Source organism: Lethenteron reissneri, chromosome 61, assembly GCF_015708825.2.
Source record: "Lethenteron reissneri isolate LAM-NWPU_2019-01 chromosome 61, ASM1570882v1, whole genome shotgun sequence".
NCBI lineage: Eukaryota > Metazoa > Chordata > Hyperoartia > Petromyzontiformes > Petromyzontidae > Lethenteron > Lethenteron reissneri.
In genome coordinates, this window is record NC_083839.1 from 189754 (window position 1) to 200288 (window position 10535).

A 10535-nucleotide genomic window follows, 5' to 3' on the forward strand; every position below is an offset into this window, starting at 1 on the left:
TTTATTCTGGAACCACAACGCCAAATCTGTGACCGTGAGGTTTGGGGTCGGGCTCGGGTTAGGGGTATAAAGGTGCTAGACACCCACACCCACCCTCGGAAACATGCCACACACTCTGGGTTCTTTCCTACATCTCACATTCATCTTGCTCGAGAGGAGGAGAGTCCCTATCGGCAGAGCCCGGTCCGTGTCAGGGCCTGTGTTCCATCTGCGCTCGGAGTACAGGGACTCTCTCAGTTACGAACATTCGACTTACGAACTTTAGAGATACGAACGAAGCTGTCCGTATGTCCAGTTGCCCTTTCGGACCGAGAGTCGTTAAGTTTAACCGTCGCGCAATAGATGGCGGTGGTGGCATCTACATCAGAACGCTGAAGAATCAGTGGGATCTACATCTGCAGAACGTGAAGAACCAGTGGCTCTACATCTGCAGAACGTGAAGAACCAGTGGCATCTACAGCTGCAGAATGTCAAGAACTAGTGGATCTACATCTGCAGAACGTGAAGAACCAATGGCATCTACATCTGCAGAACGTCAAGAACCAGTGGCATCTACATCTGCAGAACGTGAAGAACCAGTGGCATCTACAGCTGCAGAATGTGAAGAACCAATGGCATCTACATCTGCAGAACGTCAAGAACCAGTGGCATCTACATCTGCAGAACGTGAAGAACCAATGGCATCTACATCTGCAAACGTGAAGAACCAATGGCATCTACAGCTGCAGAATGTGAAGAACCAGTGGCATCTACATCTGCAGAACGTGAAAGAACCATGGCATCTACATCTACAGAACGTCAAGAACCAGTGGCATCTACATCTACAGGACGTGAAGAACCAGTGGCATCTACATCTTCAGAACATGATGAACCAGTGGCATCTACATCTACAGAACGTGAAGAGCCAGTGGCATCTACATCTACAGACTGTGAAGAACCAGTGGCATCTACATCTGCAGAACGTGAAGAACCAGTGGCATCTACATCTGCAGAACGTGAAGAACCAGTGGCATCTACATCTACAGAACGTCAAGAACCAGTGGCATCTACATCTACAGAACGTCGAAGAACCAGTGGCATCTACATCTACAGGAGATTATACAATTTTTACAGCCATTCTCCATGTTTAGTGTACACACCGTACAACACATCACTAGGGAGACAAAGGCGGCCGGGCGTGGTGTTGGCCACCCACCCCGTTGTGTGCCGTGCCGGCCTCCATAGGTGCTCGCTAACAGCACTTGCCCTTACAGTCTGTAAAGGCTACACGGACGATCTTTGTTCTTTGTTTTTTGTGACCCCTCCCGCCCCGACCCTTGGCAGGAGGGTACCGCTGCGTGGGCATCATCATCTCTCACGACGACGACGACGACGAGTCGTCGCTCTGCGCCGACGGCTACTACCTGGGCTACGAGACGGGCGAGTGCCAGGCGTGCTCCGGCTGCCCCGACGGGCTGATGCTGAGCCCCTGCACGACCGACGCCGACACCTCCTGCCTGCCGGGCCCGGCAAACTGGCGGCGGCGTGGGTCGGCTCCGTGGAGCTGCCGCCGCCCCGCGACAGGCCCGCCAACCTCTCGGAGCTGATGCCGGGCGGCGAAGGGATCGCGCTGCGCGTCGCGCCCACCCGGGAGACGGAGTCGCTGCTCGGCTTCGCCCAAATCCAGGTGGTCGGCGGGCGATCCGTCGCGTTCGGGCAGCACGGCCTGGTGTGGGCCGACCTCAACGTGGCGGCCAAGCACAGCTGCCGCGGCTTCCTGCAGGTGTCGCTGAGGCTGAACCGCAGCGGCGGGCACCGCGACGAGCTCGTGGCGGCCAGGATCGAGCCGACGGAGGACGACAAGCGCTTCCGGCGGAGCGCGTCCCTGAGCTCCACGGCCGAGCTGGAGCCCGGCCACCAGTTCTCGGTTTACCTGAGAAGCCCGGGGCAGCCTTGCGAGCGCAGCGGCGGAGAGTACGCCCACCCGGACCTCCTGCCGGGCTCGCTCAGCTTCCTGTGGCTGTCGCACGACACCGGGGCCGTGTCCCTGCCACGCGCACACCAACACGGCGGCCCACTACAACTCCAACTACCGCCCTCCTTTAAGGTGTCGCACGGTGTCGGACCCCTACGTGATCACGGTGAACACGACTGCGCGGCTTTCACCTTCTCGGAGGCGGGCGTCGTCAAGTTCGCCTACCGGCAGGCGCTCTACTCCGTCGGCCACGGCTGCATCCGCGACGGCTACTCGCTGGGCGTTCACCGTGAGCCGCAACGGCAGCGCCGGGGAGAGCGAGGAGGTGACGCGCGTCTACTTCCCGGGCGTCACCTACCGCGACACGGCCGTGTCGGCCGCCGGCGCCGTGGAGGTGCGGGCGGGCGACCAGCTGAGCTTCGACGTGGCGACGTCGCAGCACGCAGCGTGCGCCCTCCTTCGGCGACGCGTCCGGCGTGAGCGTCGCCAGCCTCCTGTGGGTGCCGGGCTCCGCCGCCGCCGTCCTCTCGGCCGCCCTGGACAAGTCCGGCGTGGGCACCGGCGCCGTGCGGAACAAGGCCCTGCGCTTCGGACCAGTGGCGGCGCCCGACGGGGGCCAGGTGCTGCTGGAGTCGGAGGGGCGGCAACTCGGGACAGCGTTTCCGGCTGGCGGCGGCCGGCGCGGTGAGCGTCTCGTTCCACCTGCGGCTGATCCACTCGTGCGAGACGGTGCGCCTGTCGCTGCGTGGGCTGCAGAGCGAGCCGCCGTTGCAAGCTGCAGGGCCGGGGCCCAGTCGCGCCCCTCCTGCAGCAGGTCGCTGGGCGAGTGATGGAGGGCAGCCAGTGGAGCACCATCAGCCTGCGGGGAAGCCTGTCCGGGAGGCCGGACGCTGACGCTACTTCTTCACGGCTCGACTGCAGCCGCGGCCGGATATAAACAACATCTTCCACCCACCAAGGATCGCACCTGTTCATGATGTGGATTTCCGCGTAGGCGTGCGAGTGTGTGTACGCGCGCGCGCGTGATGATGATTTGCCCCTTACCTGCTGCGGGGGATTTCAGCCGTCCCGTGTCGTTGAATGATGGGGCACGTTTCTGAATCCACCGCGGGTATCACCGGGCACACCACAGTTAAGTCGATTGGGCAGGTCGCGCGGTGGCGGGGGTAATGTGTGGCTACTACCACCGATGTCCAAGGCGTATGGCCAGCGTGGAAGAGTAGGCCAAATACAAACTAGAGGGGGTACTCTAAGAGCTCCGTCTCGTGGAGGTCTTTCTACCAGCAGTGATATTACCAAGACATTGTTAGGAGCTGCGCCTTTACCTTTGACTTTCTATAAATCGGTGAAGTGGGGAGAAGTCTTTCCCGGACAATTGAAAACGAACTCTATTGCACGACCTCGTGTCTCTGCCAGATCGCCATTGTCATTAGCAGTGGTCTATCCACTGCTGGGACTAAGGCCTCCCCCCCACACCCCGTCTTCAGCTCTCGGGGTCCTGTGATTGCCAGCTCACATCAGGTAATAATTCCCGCGGCAGCGATATGGCCATTTCAGGCCAAAAATTCATCGCACTTCTTGGCGTTAATGCAAAAACAAATGTATCTGGAGTAAATAGCGGTCAGAATGTTGTAAATATATATATTTTCATTTTTACCCCTTTTTCATTTACAAGTTAGTTTTTCCCAAACCGGTGACAATTTGATTTCACGCAAAATCTCAGGCTGGCCTCTTTGCAAACCTCACGTGCAAATTATATTTCTGCACGGCTATTCTGGATATTCACCCCCCCCGCCCCGTAACAGAGTGTACGGTGTGAGGAAGGGGACATTCCCAGAACTACTTCCGAAAATCTCAAGTCACTTCTTATCCACACTTTGTAGGGGGAGGGCGGGGGCCAAGGCTGACATTCTCAGAGTTGTCATTTATCCACGACCAAAGAAGCGAATCCAAATGTTACCGTGACGTCCGTGGAGTAACAGGGCCATCAACTTCATACGCTTGAAACGCGGTTAGTGGCGCACGGCCTCGACACCGATTCGAACCCAGGATCCCGGCAGTAACTGCACCAGTGCTTTGACTTGTGAACCACCTGTGAACCACCTGTGACACCACCTGTAAACCACCTGTGAGCCACCTGTGAACCACCTGTGAGCCACCTGTGAACCACCTGTGAACCACCTGTGAGCACCTGTGAGCCACCTGTGAACCACCTGTGAACCACCTGTGAGCCACCTGTGAACCACCTGTGAGCCACCTGTGAACCACCTGTGAACCACCTGTGAGCACCCTTGTTGAACCACCTGTGAACCACCTGTGAACCACCTGTGGTGTACCTGGCCACTTCTCAGGAGGCGTGTTCTTGGCGCCCAGTAATACTGTGACCGCCACGGTGGCGAGATGTTAACTACCTCGCCTGGTATACATGAGGTCGTGAGTTCGATGCTGACCTTGAACACCTGCTGTATATTCGGAGTTTGCGTGTCTCTCTCTCCCCGTGGTCGCGTGGATTTTTTCTCCGGGTCCTCCGGTTTTCCCCTCCACATTGAAGAATCAACGTCATGCGCTTAAGAGAATTTGGCTGCTTATAAATGTCCACGCGATGATGATAAGCACTTCGTTGGGCTATCATTTGCGGCCAGACTGTCCGTCGGAGTAATTTCACTCGGCCCAGGGTTACGGGACAACAGTTTCGCGATCCTTGCAGACCTTGCCATCGGCCTCCACTCGTGGGAGGGATGTGAAGACAGACGCTTCTCCGGTGCGCCGCGTGTTGTACGGCGCGACGTCTGACGTTTTCGCCACACATCTGGGAGCTCCTTCCAGAAGAAGTTACTCAGAGTCTTTCAGTAGCCTGCTGCAGGCAATAATGGTTGTGCCTGCTACACTACATCGGAGGCTGAGCTGCGCGTGGAGTTTATCAAGAGGGACATCTCAACACGTGTGTGGCGATGTCGCTTCTAACAACGCCCACCAGCAGCTGCCCACCCGTTTTAAGTTGTCACCAATGATGAAGGGGCGGGTTGGGTTTTTGGTCAAAACTGCCTCCAGGCCATAATTGGCAGAAAGAGAGATAGGAATGTGCATCCTGCCAAACGTTAACAGGCACTTCCAAGACTGAATTGTCTTTGAAGCTAGGATAATGGGACATTTATTCAAATTGAATGTAAAGTAGAGTAGGTGGACTTGGGCAGATCCTGTTTGCCTGAAGAAGCCCCCCCCCCCCCACCAGTGGTGCGAACGTCGGACATTCGCGTGAGCCGAAACGAACGCGGTTACAACAACGATGACGACGACGCGAAGTCAACCGGAGAGAGTGACACGGAGTACAGGGTGCGAGAGAGAAACTCACGCGGGTAAACATTTCAACCTTGGACTGCTTCGCCAAACAATTGGCCAACGGTTGAGTTCGAACGATGTTTACTCTGCATAAGTATTGAGTTTATTATTATTATACAAAATGTACAAATACAATAATTGAGTTATAGGGACTCCTCTACTTATGAACATTCGACCTACGAACTTTCAGAGATAGGAACAAAGCTGTCCATATGTCCGGTTGCCTGTTCGGACTGAGAGATATAAGTTAAACTGCCGTACAATAGATGGTGGTGGTGGCATCTACATCTGCAGAACGTGAAGAACCAGTGGCCTCTACATCTGCAGAACGTGAAGAACCAGTGGCATCTATATCTGCAGAACGTGAAGAACCAGTGGCATCTACATCTGCAAAACGTGAAGACCAGTGGCATCTACATCTGTAGAACGTGAATAACCGTGGCATCTACATCTGCAGAATGTGAAGAACCAGTGGCATCTACATCTGCAGAACATGAATAACCAGTGGCATCGACATCTGCAGAACGTGAAGAACCAGTGGCATCGACATCTGTAGAACATGAAGAACCAGTGGCATCTACATCTGTAGAACGTGAATAACCAGTGGCATCTACATCTGCAGAACGTGAAGAACCAGTGGCATCTACATCTGCAGAACGTGAAGAACCAGTGGCATCTACATCTGCAGAACATGAAGAACCAGTGGCATCTATATCTGTAGAGACGTGAAGAACCAGTGGCATCTACATCTGCAGAACATGAAGAATCAGTGGCATCTATATCTGTAGAACGTGAAGAACAAGTGGTATCTACATCTACAGAACGTGAATAACCTAGTGGCATCTACATCTGCAGAACATGAAGAACCAGTGGCATCTACATCTGCAGAACGTGAATAACCAGTGGCATCTACATCTGCAGAACATGAAGAACCAGTGGCATCTACATCTGCAGAAACATGAAGACCCAGTGGCATCTACATCTGCATAACATGAAGAACCAGTGGCATCTACATCTGCAAACATGAAGAAACCAGTGGTATCTACATCTGCAGAACGTGAATAACCAGTGGCATCTACATCTGCAGAACGTGAAGAACCAGTGGCATCTACATCTGCAAACGTGAAGAACCAGTGGCATCTACATCTGCAGAACATGAAGAACCAGTGGCATCTACATCTGCAGAACGTGAATAACCAGTGGCATCTACATCTGCAGAACATGAAGAACCAGTGGCATCTACATCTGCAGAACATGAAGACCCAGTGGCATCTACATCTGCATAACATGAAGAACCAGTGGCATCTACATCTGCAGAACATGAAGAACCAGTGGTATCTACATCTGCAGAACGTGAATACCAGTGGCATCTACATCTGCAGAACGTGAAGAACCAGTGGCATCTACATCTGCAGAACGTGAAGAACCAGTGGCATCTACATCTGCAGAACATGAAGAACCAGTGGCATCTACATCTGCAGAACGTGAAGAACCAGTGGCATCTACATCTGTAGAACGTGAATAACCAGTGGCATCTACATCTGCAGAACGTGAAGAACCAGTGGCATCTACAATCTGCAGAATGTGAAGAACCAAGTGGCATCTACATCTGCAAAACATGAATAACCGTGGCCTCGACATCTGCAGAACGTGAAGAACCAGTGGCATCGACATCTGTAGACGTGAAGAACAGTGGCATCTACATCTGCAGAACGTGAAGAGCCACTGCCATATAACATTGTACAATCTTGTAAATCCATTCCCCGTGTTTGTGTTCACGCCGTACGTGTTTTGGAAGCGACACCGAGTAAGTGGACTTACTAACAAATCGACTTATACGAACAGACCTCTGGCAACCGTTACTTATTCGTAAGTAGCAGGAGTCCCTGTGTATATTGTTTAATAAATCAAGATGTAATCCAATTAAAGATATAAAAACCTCACGAACCTACGTCCACTTTGGCTCGATGTGGACAAAGCGTACCTTAAGTTACAAGAGCATGTGAATAACTGTTCAATGTGTTACGGTACAAACCCGCATATCCACCTCACCGGGGCACTTATGCAGCGGACGGATACAGTGAAGGTCGGATATGCGACGTTGTACTGTACAATGCTGAAAGCAATAAAAGTCGAGAAATTAAACGACACCCGGATGTCGCATCTAACACTTGTGTTGTCCAGTAGAACCACGCGGAGACGATGAATTCTACAAGGGCTGTTGCCGTTTATTGAAATCATCGTCACACTCGATATCCTACGCTCACACCATCGTAGGTCACTCTATCTCGGTCTTTTACCCCGGATACTGAATACTATTTGGGTCCTACCCTCGGCTATCCTCGGGCTTCTCTCACCTCGTCTGCCAAGACCGGGGGTTCAGCACAACACCGCTCCGCACGAGCAGAGAGAGACCCTCTTCCAAGCCGACCCTTGCTGGAATACTACGGGACCCTACCCTCGGCATCCCTCGGGCTCTCTCACCCGTCTGCCCGAGCGGGGGTTCAGCCAACACCGCTTCCCACGAGACGAGGAGAAGAGACCCCTGCAGCCGCTCCCTACGAGGACCACGCCTTCGTCACGTGGTCCTCCTTAAGAACCCCTTGGGCGGCTCCTCCCCCCAGCTCGGACCCGCCTTTGTTCCCGAAGATGCCTCTTACACCACCCGTGACGTTACGTCATCCTTGCCTGTTAACCTGCTCGCACCTCCTTCTGTTTACCCCCCTCATTGGTTACCCGCAATACTCTACAGTTGTAAGAATGTTGAAAGGCAGGGGGCCACAACCCCCGGGCCGCGGACCGGTACCGGTCCGTGTCCTGTTAGGAACCGGGGCCGCACAGCAGTAGGAGGTAAGCGGTGAGTCCGCGCGTGGCCCGCCCCCATTATTTTATTATTTACCACTTCTGTCCACGCCTCTCCCCGCACTGCGAACTTGCCTCAGTCACAGTGTTGGTGAGCCCACAAGCTCTAACCCCTAGTAGCCAACATGAGTAAGAAACAAACGTAGCTGGAGAGTCTTCTTTGAAAAGGGGGAAAGACCCAATGATGAACCCCCCCCGCCCCCCGGTCCGTGAAGAAATTGTCTTCCACGAAACCGGTCGCAGGTGCCAAAAAGGTTTAGGACCGCTGTTGAAAGGGATAACACTCTTAGGGTTTTTCTAACATATTTGAGCAGGAAAGCATCACCGAGTCTTTAAGACTCTTTTTTTTTGTCAGAAGGGGTATTGCTGTCATCAGGATGTTTTGTCCAAATCTATTAACGAGTTAAACTATTAAAACTATTTTTGAATTTTACCAGTTAGGACCCAGTGAGCTGCTATAGAACTCTTTTTCAGAAGCGACCTGGCTGCCACAAATGATAGTTCGATTAAGTGGCTTATCCTCACGTGGACATTTATAGCAGCCAAATACTCTAAACGCGTGCCGTCGATTTTAAACGTGGAGGGGAAAATAACGGAGGACCTGGAGAACAATCCACGCGACCATGGGGAGAGAGAGACGCGCAGACTCTGAATATACAGCAGCAGGCGTCAGGGTCGGGATCGAACCCACGACCTCCTGTATACCAGGCGAGGTAGTTAACATCTCAAAGCCACCGTAAAGATGATGAGAGAGAGACACACAAACTCCAAATATACAGCAGCAGGCGTCAGGGTCGGGATCGAACCCACGACCTCCTGTATACCAGGCAAGGTAGTTAACATCTCCTAGCCACCGTGATGATGATGAGAGAGAGACACACAAACTCCAAATATACAGCAGCAAGCGTCAGGGTCGGGATCGAACCCACGACCTCCTGTAGACCAGGTGAGGTCGTCTCTTCTGAAGAAAACAAACAGCGACATAAACAAATATGCTAGAGCAAAACAAACATTTACACATGTACGGCGTGGTCCAGATGTCTTGTGACCCCCCAACTTTTTTTTCCCTTTGCATGTAAACATCGTTTCGTTTTAGTCGTATATTTTAGGTGATGTGTTTACCTTTCCTATACAGCACTTTGATTTGTTTACTTTAAACTCCTATCGTGTTTTAGTCCTGTTTATTGTTGCAACGTTCTGACCCCGTGTCCCCTACCGGACATCTGTGCAAAAAAAGCTTTATCACTCATCGGATTCCTTCTGCAGACGAAATAAACATTCTGATACTCGTGTTTTAAAGAAACTTTACTTCATCTTATTGGTTCTTTCGGTAAAGTCACGTAGAAGGGAAATAATAAAATAATAACATGTAAACATAATAAAATAATGTCTTCCCCGACAGACCTGTTCTTCACCTGAGGACGGCTGCTTGCGTTGTGGCCGAAACGTCGTGAGAATTATTTTATTATGTTTTATTTTATTATTTTATTACTTCCCTTCTACGTGATGACTTTACCGAAAGATCCAAGAAGATGAATCCCTGCAGTCACGAAAGCTTTAAATCGAAATTTCAACTTTACTTCGACAAACATTAAGTGGCAGAGAATTCAACGGGGGTCACGAGACACGTGGAGACACAGGGCGGCGGGGAGATCTCGAGCACAATTCACTGTGGACAGGAAGGGCCGGTCCAATTTGTTTCGTTCCGTGACTTCAGGCAAGGCTATCGCTCGCACAGCTGACCTTCACACCGACGCGATCATTTCAACGCTCCATCTCCACGCCGCGCGCGCGTGCGTGCTCCGGGCGTGTCCCTCCTCTCCCTGTCATATCGATCAAAAGCCGGGGGGGGGGGGGGAATTAAAATATTTCGCTCAAGATTATTTAATTTGTAATCTCGACCTTGTCTGTTAAGAGTGTTTTGTTTTGACCGCTCCGTTAGGCGAAAGGCAAAAAAAAAATCTAAAATGTATAAGATTATACTCTTTGGTTCTTTCGGTAAAGTCACGGAGATGAAAAATAAAACATTAAAATCACGAGTGATTAAATTTAGTTATTTTAATTGTATTATTTTTGAAAATAACTAAATAACTAAAAAAAATAATCCACTAGTGATTTCACTAGTGATTTAATTTTATTATTTTACCTCCCGTGGCCAGAAATAACTATTTTTATTCTTATCTTTTATTTTCACCTACGTGACTTTATTGAAAGAACCAAAAAGTATGGATCCTTGCAGTCACGAAAACTTCAAATCTAGAATTGTATTTCCGTGCCCGTGCTTAATTTGCCTTTTCGATTTAGAGGCCGTCCATAAATGACGTCACGCGATTTTGGACAATTTTTGACCCCCCCCCTCCCCTTCGTCACACGACGTCAC